Source organism: Gallinula chloropus, assembly GCF_964237585.1.
Source record: "Gallinula chloropus genome assembly, chromosome: 9".
Lineage (NCBI taxonomy): Eukaryota > Metazoa > Chordata > Aves > Gruiformes > Rallidae > Gallinula > Gallinula chloropus.
The window spans coordinates 13548154-13563794 of record NC_140094.1 but is presented as its reverse complement, the minus strand read 5'-3'; the positions used below and the strand labels follow the sequence as shown (position 1 = coordinate 13563794).

The 15641-nt window shown below is 40.0% G+C and overlaps 1 long non-coding RNA gene across 1 annotated transcript; it reads right to left on the bottom strand.

Annotated features, from left to right (window-relative positions):
- Positions 1 to 945: 945 nt before the first annotated feature.
- Positions 946 to 14593, bottom strand: LOC311194628. Its single transcript, XR_014617455.1, has 5 exons — positions 14233 to 14593; positions 11464 to 11535; positions 10654 to 10739; positions 6605 to 6665; positions 946 to 1322 (listed from the first exon to the last, which is right to left on the bottom strand). It is a non-coding gene; the product is annotated as an uncharacterized lncRNA (long non-coding RNA).
- Between the last annotated feature and the right edge of the window lie 1048 nt (positions 14594 to 15641).

Sequence of the window (15641 nt, the reverse complement as noted above, 5' to 3'; positions counted from 1 at the left end):
TATCCAACTCCACCACGTAACACATGGCAAAACCAAACCTGAGCAAGCATATATCATCAAAACAGCAGGGTTAAACAGGTACAAACGATTCATCAGAATAAAAATGGCTATTCCCAAGTAGGTCTGAGTAAGCCAAATGGTTAAAACATTCAGTGGGGTGATGTTTGGGGTTTTGTTTTTGCTTTGTTTTTTTTAAAAGAAACACCAAGGTTATCTAAGCACCAGGTTTGCCATCTTGGCCCTCAAGCATGAAACAAAGCAAGCCACAAATTTCAGTTGTAACACATATAAGAAGGTGGCTAGAGTTTCACCATTTGATCCATAAGAAACTTAAAAGGCAATTGAATTTTGAGCATTAGAACCATTTCAAAATTCATTTGTAAAGGATAGCTTGTCATCTGTAGCAGTATCAAAAATAAGCACATTTTTTTCTTATCAAATACATGGTACAGAATCAGGCAGCTAAATCTACATTCCATAGCAGTGAAGCACATTGGACACTTGTACAGAATTTAAGACTGAATAGACCATTTAGGAATTATATTGTCCAGGAAATCTGTTGAAAAGTTTCTGTACCCATACACAACCAAAGAAGAATACCTAATAAAAGTTACACAAAACATTCAAGTACTCCTTTATTGTCATATTCACCCAGCCTTCAATAGATATCATTTCAATCTTAAAATAACTTCAGAAAGTTCAGCAGAAATATCCTGACAACAAGCCAAGTACTGAAACCCCCCTAACAGTAAGTACCTGAAGGAACAAACCAGCAAATAAAAATTCATTGAAAGTCATGGCAAAGTGAAGATGATTTGCAAATGAAAACCACATTTTCAATTAAGTATAGCACAAAATTTCTCACTTTAATAGCAACCAAAAATATAACCCAATCCAATACCAACACACACAAAAAAATCAGCCAGAAAGGACAAACACAAAGTGTGAAAGAAACCAAAACCTTTTATTAAGTCACTTTTTTAAAAAATTACATTTTCTCCAAAGGGGTAGCCTGTTGTGCATACGTAACCCAAGAGTAAAAATTTGCCACCCAGTCCTCAAACAGATCCATCACTGGACAGCCACTGATAACAGTCCCCTGATTAATTGAATTGCAATGTCCATTTTGATAGGATGATCACAACCCAGATCTTCTCTGGTTTAATAACACGAGAGTCCACGTTTTAACATCCTTTTCTTGGACAGACATATCACAGCACTCATGCATTAGTCCATTTCCTCAACCTCTCAATCAACAGTGGAACTGCCATCTTGGTGTCTCATTCGTAGACTCCTTTTGACACTCTTCATCTGATTGGATTCTTTATGGAAAATTAAAAGAAAAATGCTGTTGGAATACAGATCACATCTTTAAACTAAGACATTCAACTACTGTACCCTGCAGAAAAACATATAACTGATGCTTCATTCCAAATTACATATTCCAGAAAAATCTACTTTTACGATGAACAATATCAAATCATCAGTTCAAGAGTCAAAAATGCAAACTTAAAGCTATAAAGAAGTCAGAGAGGGATGTTTAGATGTTCAAGAACCCTTCCAGGCTCTATACATTCTATCTTTAATTTCTCCATGGCTTTAAAACACTAGAGAAATCAATAGTGGGAAATCAAAGATATCTGCTCTGGCAACCTTCTTTATTGGACTGACCCATCAACTAAAGCTGACATTGTTTAGTAGAAAACCAAGTTTATTATAATTAAGCCAAATTTATTTAGCTACTGTCCACGTTCCTTTCTTCAAAGGTATACATCCATCAAAACCAATGTAAAAGGCAGGAAAACTGCTTTCCTCTATTGACATAGTGACTGGAGACAAGACATTCCACCATCTCAACCCAGTTTTCCAGCTCATGAGACACATAAGTTGCAACAGCACACACACTCTTATGAACAAGCAGGATGACTGGTTTAGTTATCGTAGGGGAAAGGACGTGTCGGAAGCCAGATGAACACAGTAGTAAGTTATACTAGTTGCCTTTGGCAAGGCCACCACACTACTACTGATCCATACTCCCAACTTTACTCTTCATGTAACACCCACCAAGCGCATAGGTAAGCGACAGGCCAAACTGATCAAATGACTTCCACGTGGATAACATGTACCAAATCAACCCATTTTTACATTTTTCTTCCAAGAAAAACAAGCTTACATAGTTAAAAAAAATACTACTCCTAGCACACAAAAATCAACTACAGGAAGTTACCAAGTGTTAAGAACACAATTTTAAAACCAACAGTAACTGTGGAAGAGACCTGACATACAAAAAAGAGGCTTTAAAATGTATTCATGATTTTGACTACCTGCACTCCAATGTCAATTCATTCTTTTGAATGTGTATGGTTTTAACCTCATGTTAGTCTGAAAGCCAACTCCACCACTATGTTGTTCCCTTGATAATCCCGGGCAGATTCTTAAATGGGATGCAGAAATTACCCACAGTACAGCAAAAATCAGTGGGGCCATCTAGTGGTCTCTGCCTCATCATCCCAGTTTCCCCATTCTCATTTCAAAATAACCAGTTACAGCAAACAGCAATGGAACCAGTGCAACAAGCTTCCTTCTAACTTTCATAACTGCCCATATATCCTGCTTTATATTCATCTATAGACTTCCTTGTTGTAAATACAATGGAAAAGTACAACACACAGAAGTGGAATGCAAGATGTGGCAATTCACTCTGCACTGTGCAATATGAGAGGTTGTATCAGTATTCAATCATGGGATCCTGACATCATCAGAATCAGAAATTGGACATTCAGGCTTGCAGAAATCTTTGTTCCAAGTATTCAACTCATTTAAGACAGGAATTCAATATTTTGCAAGATTTTTATTCACCCACAGTATCACTTTTGGGGTTTGCTTTTTTGTTGTTGGGTTGGGTTTTTTTTTTACTTCTTATTGGTACACTAGCCTAATTTCAAAGCCATTAAGATATTTGAAGAAAAAACAAAACTCTGAATACATTTTTATGCTAATGCCTTGACTGAGGTACCAAAACATGAAAAATAAACCACCACAAAGTTATCTGTTACTGTCACTATCAAATACTCAGAAGTGGAAATCCCATAAATAAGACCTTTCAAATAATTATATGGTAATAAACTTAGTATGAGTAAAATTAGTTTCCATCATCAGCTTTCCCCACCTCTAAAAAATGTGATTTAGTTACATATTAGTCAACCTTGAAAGGCCCTTTTCAGCTGGGTTAGCCTTCTGCCTTAGACACTAATGAGATCTGTCAAAACCAATTTAAGGGCTAGTTTTCCTACTAGGTTCACCTACAACTGGTTGTACCAAAAACTTTGCAAGTTAACCCCACCACACTCACTCTAAACTCTCATCTTGACCTTGTAAAATAATTAGCACAATTTATGAAGAGGTTTCATTAAGACTGCAAAAATATACTCTTCCACTGAGACATACACAGTGATCCTACATTTAAAGTAGCCATTGAGAAGCCCTTTGGGTTTTTTGCTAGGTGACAAGTACTCAATTTCTTCTGTAACATCAGCTACATGTCATCCCATTTTCAAGCTTTATTACCTACTATTTACTGCATTTGTTTCACACACAGTATTGTGGCCTTGGTAAATAAGGCGTCTGGGTAAAGTTTCAAAGTTTTCTTCAAGTCACTGGCAATATACTGACACTATCAACAGAAACCATTCACCATGCTGTCTAAAGTTTTAAGGAAACAGCTTTGAAGCATATGGATTTCCAAAGTTTTCGTTTATTTTTTAAAAATTATTTGCTGTCTACCTATTAAGAGACCACAGTAATAAAAGCCATGGCCAGGAGTCCAACTTGATAACCCTCCTGGGTCCCTTCCAACTCCGTGTATTCTATGATTCTACCAACTATGGCCTCAACATTTCACATCCGTTGAAACCCTGCATTTCTTAAGGCTGAGACTGAAGGCCAATAACAACACATGAAGTGTTCATGCATCAGCACGAGTGCCTAAGACACCAATACATTTACCAGGTTTTCCAAACTCTAATCTCTTGCACTTTGAGGCTTCAATTTAAAAGCCAAGGTGCCATTCTGCTAGTAAAAGGAATTCACTCCAACAGAGGGAGCTGAATGGACAGAACGAGGTTCTGAGCAGACCAAACCTCAAGTTCTACACTTCAAAGTTTATTAAAGCAGAATTTTATTCTCAACACGCCTCTGGTAACTTTTACATCAGAGGAGAAAGTTCTTGTACTGTTTATTGACATCTGAAGTCCACGATGATGCAGTGTCTAATCTTTAAAAGTAACTAAGTACTCTGGGAAGTCCTAAATCCCCTTTTACCACTGTTAGATACTCAGTAAGCACAGCAGTAAAAGCACAACTCAAGTACAATCAGGTATTTTTAGCTACAAAAGGCTGCTTGCCAGGTTTCTCACATTCAGAGATTAATCTCAGGTAAGATGTGACTTTGTTCAGAGATGCACTCTTTTGTGGGTGTTTTTAAAAATAATAAACTTGAGAGCATTAAGCAATGAATGTCCATTTCAATAAAGCTCCTGGTGTTTTCAAGTATTTCCCCCTTCTATCAAAATGTAATAAATTCTATAGATTATAAATTTAAAATCCATGTAGATCCAAACTAGATCATTCAACATCCATTCATTTGGATGTTTTCACAAACACATTTTGAAGCAACTCCTTTTGAAGAGGTTTGTTTAAGCCAATTAGGAGTTTCACATTCACCCCTTTTAGGTAAAAAGTGTAAAATAGAAGATGGAAGAATTACTCAGCATGTAACTGGAAAGTCAAAATTCCTCCTCAAGATGCCAGATCCAACAGCAGCTAATTTACAATCCAATGAGAGAAAACAGAAATAAATGCAGAGAGAAAGATGTAGGAAACAGATAAAGATTAAAATAAAAACGGGACATGAGTCACATGCTTATAGATTATAGCAGATGATTGGGGGAAAGAAAGCAACAGAGATCAGCACAGGAAAAGTTTTCATGAACAGTCAGAAGGAGTAACAACATTTACTTTAACGTGGTAAGACATGCTGCTCTACACATACATGTAAGTATGAGAGACAGCTTAAGATTTCTGAAAGGCATAATAGAATTTACAGAATACAGCAGAAAACGTGAAACACTAATCAAAGATGATCAAAACTGAGCACATGTATGCACAGTAAGAGCTGAAATCCTTGGAAGTCTGAATTCTACTGTTTTGTTTCAGGACTGAAAACTCACGAAATAGAAGTGTTTCAAAATGGAAAGTACCAAATAGCATCACAAGGCCACGGCAACATGGCCCCACACACTCTTTGCCTATCAAGAGAGCTCTGCATTAGTCTCCACGTCACAAGAGGGAATCAGAAGCAGGCGTGGTAGTCTGGAGTACAAACAGGGAGTAGCTGCTTTTCCAGCATGTGACGCAGCACAGATAGTTTGTACAAGGTAAGCATGGCTGCTGAAGGTCTTTGCTAACATTCATTGCTGTTGGACAGTTAAAATTCACTATCATCTATTCACTGAAATGGAATATTTGGAAAAACATTTTCTCAGGCTGCAATCTCAGTTTGAAAGTAATGTCTTCCTTAAAGAGCATTACTCAGGCAGCATGTCAAACCAAAAGAACTGTCTCCAACAAACTCTTTAAAAAAGAAAAGCATGTATTCTGAGGCATAGTTTACAGGAATAAAGCTTCCACTAAAAAAGGTAATTCACATACACAAAGTGCAATGGATGCCCTAATTGAAAATGTAGAGTCAAGGAGGGGGTTTTAAGACAAAGACAAAAGGATTTGGGTGTTTCTGGAGACAAGACTTCCCACGATGGTCACAGGAACGTGCCTGGGACAGAGAAAGGTCATCGAGACCGAGTTCCTTTAATAAAAGGAAACTGGAGAAAATCCTGTCCTCATATTAATCCAGTATAAAATTGAATCAATTTTCTACTCACATGTGTCATTTTTGCATTTTCGCTATATGGGGAATGATTCCTAAACGAAACCCATCAGCTATCAGTTTCATCCAGGAAAGTCTACCTGCATTGCATACCCTTTTCTGCAAAGCTGAAGGTTCACAAGTAAGGAACAGAAAGAGAGCAATCACAGAACAGAAGATAGTAACTATCTGCTCAAAGACTCTCACTGATCCTGATAAAAGCCCAGAAGGACAACACAAGATGCTTGGAAGACAAGTTCTTCCTGCTATGGTATTTTCCACACCATTTGTTATCCAAACTGTGTGTTGTACTTCTCCGTTAAGACATCTGTGTACCAAATCCTTTTGAACAAGCAAATCTGTAACATAATAGTTTTTAACAAAATAGCAAATCAGAGAGGCAGAAGACCAAAGAACTACAACTAGATATGGAAGCTGTATTCCAGCTAGACAGGATGAGAGTACTGTTCATGAACAGCTTCATCTCCTAAGAGCCCAGCAAGAATTCTCCCATGGTCCTTCTAAATGACCTTTCTAGAAACACACGTGTGCACACAGACACAATTTAAGGACCTTTAGGATGTATTCAGCCAAAAACTTCAGCAAGTCAAACAGAATAACCATGTGTGCTCATCGTATTTTTAAGCTAAAAAGTAAATGTTATTAGGAGTAACAACTTACCAGTGCTTCAACCAAGACCATTTATTTTGCTTACAGTGAGTAAATCAATTCCTCAACACATCTGTAGGGAAAGTGATATATTAAACACTCAAAATAAAAGAAAATTTTAAAATAAAAACTTAAGGGTCTAGAAGACCAGAGCACTAGCTTATAACTATTATAAAAGCCATATTCTAAAAAAACAAGATCCCAAACACAACAAAAAACTATCCCACAGGTATTTCCAGAAGATCACAACATATGGTATGAAAGATTTTTATTTTAAAAAACCCTTGAAGTAGCACTAGGCAACCTGTCATCAAACAACCTGTGCAAGCCACCCAAGAACTTCAGACCCAGTCCTGCACACAAATCCCTTGAGAAACTTAAGCAAAACAAGATCTTGTAATTTTTTTAAAAGATCAATTGGGCATCCAGTAGAAGTGTGCTGAAACTAACTGACCTACCCTTCACAAAACAATTAAGATACCCACTTTTCTAAGAGCTGACATCAGCTAGATGCAGCAGAATTATTTAAACAGCAATATGGAACAAGTTATCTATGTATGGGCAGCATCCAAGTTTGAGAACTCAACTTTGAAAATATGTATTTGCAATCCAGATGAATAAACGTTTAATCAAAATTACTTTAAGCAGAGGCAGTAAGATTCAAGACCTAAAACTCTAGAACTACTCACGAATCCCTCTTTTATTACTATAAATTTCAACTGTATGAAGTCATCCACTATTGTGAGTAATGTTATCCACTTAACATGTACAAGCAAACAGCTCCTCCCATGATCTCTCAAAATCTACTTCTGTTGGAGTATATCCTTAAACATGTAAAAATTTATTATACCATGCATAATTTTCTAAATTGTCCTCTTCAAATTGATGACTACTCAGATGTGTAGAAAGAACACTGAGATGAACAATTTCTTTGCTGATGTCATTTACTTTAAATTTGTAATGTGGAAGAAAGATCTCTTTAAAAAAATGGGTATATTATTAAAAAACAATCTAAATGAACGTGAAATACGGAGATTTAAAACATGGATTTAAAATGGGACCCAACAGCTGCTATGAAATGTAAGCACTAAAGTGAAGTACTCCTAAAATGGTGGATGGGTACTTTGTAGAGGAAACACAACATGGCTGCTAAACTCTGATCATCCAAGAGACATCTATCAGTCATGCAAAGCAAAGACATGAACTAGGTAAAGGTTTACCTACGCTCTTTTAAATCTCCTTCTGTTCTATTTGCACCACTTCACTAAACAACCTCACTTCATCTAGTCTTCATATGTTAATTCAGCTTAAGTCAGTGACTGAAATATTTTCAACTTCCAGCTCAGCCATTTTCAAGTTTACAGCACAGCTAAACATTCACCATCCACATTCAAGTTGATTCCTGTTTTCTTTAATTCTAGAGTTAACAGCCAGTTACAGTAATTTCAGAAACTTTAATGAGGATACTTAAAATGGCTTTATTACCAGAGGAACAGTATTGTCTACTGAAAGTTAGAGACCAACCAGAGCTTCGGACCTCTAGTCTAGAAATCTAGTATTTGTCAAGGTGGCATCAGTCACCATTACTAAGAGTTCTCTACTCTGAAGTGAGGAAATGAACCAAACAATGAGGTTCTGCCCAAACAGCACCAAGATGTTAATAAAGTATTACATTTCATCTGTACAATCACGAGTGGGCTTTTTTACATCCTTATAAAATACAGTACTGCACGATGGAGTTTTGAATTTTAACATCCAAAACACATTCACTCCCTGAACTACAGAATGCACCATGGAAGCTTAAGGCTTCTGTGAAGATCCATAAATCATAAAGCTAGTAAATACAGGTTTTCAGCTGAACAGCATTAGCCTGATGAACACCTGTATTTCTTATTTAACATTCAACTTATTATGTGTAAGACTAATTCTCTTTGTATCAGACTACTTGCCGTAACTGTCATAGCCACTTTCGTGATTTATTTTTAAATTATAGGATGAGATGTCACCAGTACTGTATGGGGGACACAACATAAAACATGACTTGCTTCATAGGTCCTCCACTCCTTCACCGAAAGATTGGCACTGCTAGCTCTAAGAATCAGGAACGCTTACGTCCTTTTACAGCATGAGGTGAGGTCAGATGATCCAAAGCTATTTACCAGATATCAGTTCTTCTGATAAGTTAATGTCAGCAAATATGACATACATCACCAATGTTTTTTTTTTATATAAGCTATCCATGCTACAAATTAATTCTATTTGAATACTTAATATGGCTTTGTTCCATAGAGGAGAGGCTTCCTCTAGTGCAAGAGTTGTTAAGACTCAACCAGAGAGCATTCTTCTCACCTCATACTCACTAGCCTGCTCTAGGGTGGTCATGAACTTAAAGCTTTCTCAAGTCCCCAGCAGTTAGGCATCTAGCCTACTGAAGTCACCTGAAGAACAAGCTACCATGTACTACATGAAAACATGTTGCTCTTACAAGAAAAGGCAGCTCCAAAGAGCTCACAAAAGTAACAACTTAACATACAAAACTGTTCTTATTCCAGTGTCTACTCAACACAAACAGCATTATGACAATAAAGGAAATATGCAAGACCATTAAGAGCCAACTGCTCAGTTTTGTGTCCATCATAAAACTGCCAACATGACACTGCTCTTGGGCACTATTTTTTTTTTTCTTAATAGCAGGTCAATTAAAAGTTGCAGCTTGAGACATTTAAGGATTTAACATTAGGAATTCCAGTCTTGAGTCTGGCAAGTGCAGTCTCGTAATTTTTATCACTGTTACGTGCATCAGGCTAGTCTTGTCTTTATTGTAACAGACTGTGTATTACCTGGTGATAACCGGTCATCCTTTTAAGTTGACAATTCACACAGGTTGCCAAATATGTTACGTTGTTCCTCTCAAGGTACAAGGCCATTTCTAACACAACCTTTCAATTCTCAAACTTCATAGCAGAGTTACACCATGAAGTTCTAGAACATACCTAACAACTTTGTTCATTAGCTGTTTTGTTGCAGGACATCCATGATGTATGGAATACGTCCTTTATCTATAAATTTTTTTTAACTCTGCTTTGCATATTGGCAGTGATTTACTGCAGATAAAAGGTTTATTACAGCCAAGAGAGATTTTTTTTAAAAGCTTATGCAAAATTGGTGGGTGGGTGGGCGTGTGTGTGTGTGTATATGTATGACTTCTCTTATATGAACAGGCTGAAGCTTTCACCCAAGCCAAAGGTAACAGCTGCACCCAGGCAGGGGTTCACAAGATTGAGTTATAATTTATGTAATTTTAAAAAGCAAATTATCTAGAGCATGTTTGAGAATCCTGATACATGTTTTCATGAAGACGCCTTATGCTTTGAGGTGCTGAATTTGTACTGAGGTACTTTAGCATGGTAAGCTGTGAAAAGGAACCAGTTAAGACAGGCAAACAAGATCCCCAACTTTTAATTACACAATGGTAAAAGCAGGTCTCAAATATAACATGTTACTCTGTCTCTAAATGGAGAATCCAAAAGCGTAAAAAAAAAATAACCAGACATTATAAAGCTCATTTATTTATACTGCAGGAAGGGCAGTATGATACTGCTTAGCAACTGGGTGCAGGTTTAGGCTTTTAGAGTAAAATTTACACTGAAATGAGAATCTCTTAATTTTATCATACAAAAGCAATTTATTGGAAAACAAAAGCTCTACAAGCATCAAATGCTAGTGAACCAATTCCTTGAACTGGAGAAAAGCATTGCTATAGCTTGGTTAGACAAAATGTCCTTAGTAGAGATTACAATCCTCATAAGCACAGGTTTGTTTTACAATCTGTTGACATGGTCATTTAAAAAAAGTTTTATTTATGAGTGACCATAAAACTTAGATGTGAAAAGAGGTATTAATATTACTGTATTTTGTACGTGCTAACAGTTTTCAAATGCATTGAAACTTGAAAGGCAATTCAACACATGAAACATTGTAGCTTAAGTGTTCAATGTTTATTTTGCTAAAAGAAAAGTTACTTATAGGATAATAAAAAAAACTAACAGGATATAACATACCTGGTACACACAGTACGGAATTTTGTTCAAGGTCTTTTACCCAACCAGCCATCTGAATCTTTGGAAGAACAATATCCAGTAAAAGCCTTTAAAGGGAAAAAAACAAAACAAACACACACAAAACTAGGTTTGTCTGAAAACAAAGGTATGTACAGATTTTACCTACAGTTCTAAAGTTCAACTGATAGAATAAACTTTTTCAAAACACATAAGGTGTCTTACGAATAGTAAGAATTTCACCTAAGTTACTACCCCGTAACGTTCTAGCCTTGCTAAGCATTAGCATTCAGGTCTCCAAAAATGAGAAACAGGCCCAAAAAAATCTCCTCCTGTGTGACTACCTGAGGTCTAGGGTTATTACTGTTATATACAATTCTACAACATCACCAAGCATTGATGCTAAACATCCATAAAGTGCAAAAAACAAACAATTTTTAAAGATCAAAGCCTGTTTTCACTAATTAAACGGGACATAAGGAACTTCTCATTTTATATGAAAATACTGTTATTTCCCACCAAAAACAATGCACACATGTGCCAAAAATATATGAAAAGGATCCTACACATAACTTCCTAAACAATCTTAGTAAACTAAAATTCATACAGAAGTAGCAGCAAAAACAGCATTAATTGAAGACAGTGTATCCATATATGCAAATAATGGCTAAAATGTCCACGTATTTTATACAACATATCCCAATTTAAAAATTCTGTTTTCCCCCTCCATCTGCACAGTAGGAAAAGAAAATCCCAACATCAAAAAATTACAAGGAAATTAACAATGCTACCACAAGTTATAACCACTCTTACCTAAGAAAGTAAGGTATGAACGATTCTTCTGGAAACCAGTCAGGAAATAACGTATTGTTCATGGAATTCTACCTAAAAAAAAAAAAAGTACAAACATTTTCAGCATTTTGATTTAGAAAAAGCAAGACAAGTCAGATGCTTGAAATTTATTGATCTTTAGGTAATTATAAAGTTAGGGAAAACTTATGATAGCAGTAACTGTATCTTTACAGCTGAACTCTAAAAATAAAAGTACGGGTGGCTGTACACATTTGACTGAAGAAAAACACTGGAGTGACTGACATATAACATGCATAATCTGTTATTTTTGCATGAAAACTGCAGTCTGCTCTCTCCTGTCTGCCATTAGTTTTGAATGGCTTAAAAGACCAAACATCTAGCCGATTTAAGATTTTTTTTCCTTAAGAGTAATTTATCACACAGTATCCTCAGTCCTTGTACTTTTTTTCCATATTAAAAGTCTTTACAAGTAAGCTATACATTAAATAAGATTTCTGGTGATAGCAAAGTAATTTTAAAATGGCTTCTGCTATCAGCTTCTCTGAATTTTAAACCGTAAGTCACTTGATCTCCTCAAAAACGGTGTCTTTTTGCCCTTCAGAACACAGTTTTAAAGCCTTCAACTCCTTTAACCTTTAATCAGATCCCAAACTATGCTCCTTAACACAAGGAACTGTATTTTCACTACCTCAAGCCAACTTTTTTTGCCTTTTGTGAAAAGGTTTAACATTTTATTTTGCAGCAATCGTATTTATCACTATTACATACTCTAAGAGAAGTTTGGAATCATTCTGTAAATATGTAAATTAAAATCACATTTTAATGTTACACTGAAAGGCATCTAAATATAAATTAAAATTCCTATACCTTATATGTACAAAAATGCAGAACCACTAAATAAAAAAATAAGAATTAAGAGCAATTTATTTTCAGAGACACTTAGGTGCTATTTTATTTCCAGCAGCTTGAAGTAACAGCTCAAAGCTGTTTTTAAAATTACACCTTAATATATTTTCTAAAAAACCCCTAATCCACAAAACAGAAAAATAGAGCATACACCCACCTAAAGCTAGAACTTTCTTTTCAGCAAAGTGTGTATGTCAGAACCTGTTTTACACTGCAGAACTGTTGCTGGAGGGTTATAAAACCACCATAATCCAAATCCAAAATAAAGATACCGAACACTTTGCGTAAAGGTGATAAAAGTCCAACGGTTGCTGAAACTTGTATTTGAATTTCCAAAAAAGCCAACTTTCATTTTTTAATTACGGATTTGTATTTGCAGAGGAAGTACTAAAAAATGTAGTTTTACCTCCCATTGCAGCATTTAAAACCTGCACGGAGTTTTATAATCCTGCACAAGTGTACACGAGATAAATTCAACAAATACGACTACAATCTCCAATGAAAACTAAAGTTCTTAATATTTTACCTCTTGCTCTACTACGCTGACTTTTTATACATTTGGAATTACAATTTTACCCTTTAAATTGGCTTTCGGTGAATTCGAGCCAACGAAAAACAAACAAGAGGCATTCCATTTAAACTTGCATTTTTACAAAGTCTTGCGATAGGTGTTGTGTACAACTTCTAAATTATTAACCATCGAAACAAGGATAAAAATGCGACGTAAACAAAAAGGACTGCAAGCTCCCTGAAAAATGCGTAAATTGAATACTCAAACCAAAACTGACACCTAATAAACGCTTTTTAAAAGCTTTTAGTGTCACACACAAACCCATTCGTTCACTTATCGCGTAATTCATATTTAACTAACTACCTTTTCTTCTCGTAGTGCCGTCTAAATCACAACTGTAGTATTTTGCCAACTTTAAACTGTAGACTTGGCATGACCAAGTTTTAGGTTTTTTTCAGCTTGTAAGTTTTCTTATTGCCGGTTAAATTCCAAAATCATATTGCACGTAATTCTTAAGTTTTCTTTAAAGTTCTGCACCTGAACTGCTGTTTTTCAAGTAAAGTGAATTTCTATCTATTGTTCCAATAAAGTACTAAGCTGTCTCATCCGCAGCATTTTTTTTCCTTACTGGTTTAGAAAGAGTTAAGAGCCAACACCCCACAAAAAACCACCAAGTTTTATTTTTAAGAAAAAAGGACATGGCGTCTTTGTTCTTACAAACTACGAAAACATATCCCCATCTGGGCAGCAACGGGCAACAAATGCCCTTTAAACAGATACGGGCACGGGGCTCAACATTTAACTGATGATGTAGTACAGTCTTCATGTCTTCCCCCCCCCCCCCCTTTACTGCTGCAATGGAGTTATAAGCTGGTTTGCAGATGCCCCCCTTCCATGCTGCACTGGAGGGGAACAGGTCTGCAGCCCCCCCCCTCCTCACTGCTGCATAGGGGAACCCGTCTGCAGCTGCCCCCATCCTCTGTGCTGCATTGGGGGGTCGGGGTGTGCAGAGCCCCCCTCAGTGCTGCATGAGCAGGGGGGAGGGGGAGCGCTCTGCAGCCCGGGAGCCGCCGAGTGTCACCGGGGCGGTCGGCGAGCCGGGCTCCCTCTGCGGCAACCCCCTTCTCCCGCCGCTCCCTCCCGAAACCGCCCGGCTCCCCCCCTTACCCAAAAGGGGTCACGGAGACGACTGGGGTCCGCTGGGGTCCGCAGGGTTCCCCTCAGAGAGCGGCGGGGGGGGTGGGGGGGGTAGGGAGAGGCAGGCGCCCCCTCCCCCTCCCGGCTCCAAGGACATTTTGTTTTTCCTCCCAAGGACAAAGGACAATGAGAAGCGAGGAGACTCAAGCACTTACCCGGCGAAGAGCAGCCCCTCGGCAGGCAACGGGGGCCCTGAGAACGGGGCGCTACTCCCCTCCTCGCCCTGCCCGCGGCGGAGGACGGTCCCGCGCCCGCCCGGCGAAGGAGAGGCGCGGGCAGCGCTCCGGAGCCCGGCGCCATTGCCCTCCGCCCGTCGGCAGCCCCGAACAGCAGCCCGGCTTGCCGCCCTTCGTCGCCCCGGAACCCCCAGAGCACCGGGCCCGACTTCGCCCCCGAGACTGGCACCCGGGGCGCTCGCCGGACCTCCCCGCTCCGAGCGGCGGGGAAAGCGCTCGGGAGCCCGGCTGTAGCTGTGGCTGCTTCCCCGGCCATCTTGTGCCGTGTGTGTGAGAGAGTCTCTCCCGTCTCCTCTCAACTCCTTCCTCCCCTCCCCCCCGCACAACATGGCCGCCCGCTCACTACTCACTGCGGCGAGGAAGGGGCGGGACCGCACCCCTACCCCCTACCTACGGCGCGCGGAGCCCCCTCCTTCCCCCCCGCCGCCGCCCTCGGCTGCGCATGCGCCCCGCGCCGCTCCCCATTGGCCTCACCGCGCCCTCCCCGCCAGGCCCGAGCGCGCGCATCGCTGCCATTGGACGCGCCGCGCCCTTCTTCGACCTCCCCACCCTGGGCCCCGCACACACGGCGACCGCAGCCTCCCATTGGCCGCGCTCCCCGCCGCTCCCCCGCCTCAGCGTCCGCCGCCGAGTATTGGCGAGTGGCACCGGGCGCTCCCCATTGGCTCCTGTCCGCCTTCCCGCGCCCTCGCCCCGCCCGCCGCGGGCTCGCGCCCAGTCCGCACAAGCCTCCCCTCAGGGGGAAGAGGGCGGCGGGGAGGTCGCTCCGAGTGGCCGCCCCGCCGGCGGTCTTGGGCTCTGCTACCCCCGCCCCCCTTCTTCTCAATCCCACCTGGCCGGGGCGTCCCCAGCTCCACCCTGTCTCATCTCAGCCGCTTCGTTCGAGCACCGCCGTCTCCTGTAGCCCACGCCTCAGCCATCTTTTAGCACCTCAGCTTCCCGAAGGCACCCTTCGCCAGCCTGCTCCAACCTGCAGCAAGGCTCGACCCCAGAACTTGGCTTGTGAAAACCCCTCGCCTCATGGCGCCCTTTGCCATCGTGCCCTACGCTGCCATTACCACAAAAAGCACCTCTGTTCTCATCAGCCCTTGGTAATGCAGCCGCTCAGCTCACTCGCCAGCCAGGCCTGGGCACAGGCTCCATCTCACCACAGAAAATGGCGCCAGAAAAACTTGCTCACTTGACCCCGAGTATAGCCAGCTGCTCTGGGCTCCCTCTGCATTGTAAACCCTCAACCTGCTCCTAAGCCCCACTGGCAGACAGAGCCAGAGCAACTGTATCACCTATCTGCAGCACAAACCCGAGTCCTCATTAGTACGTCTGAGAAA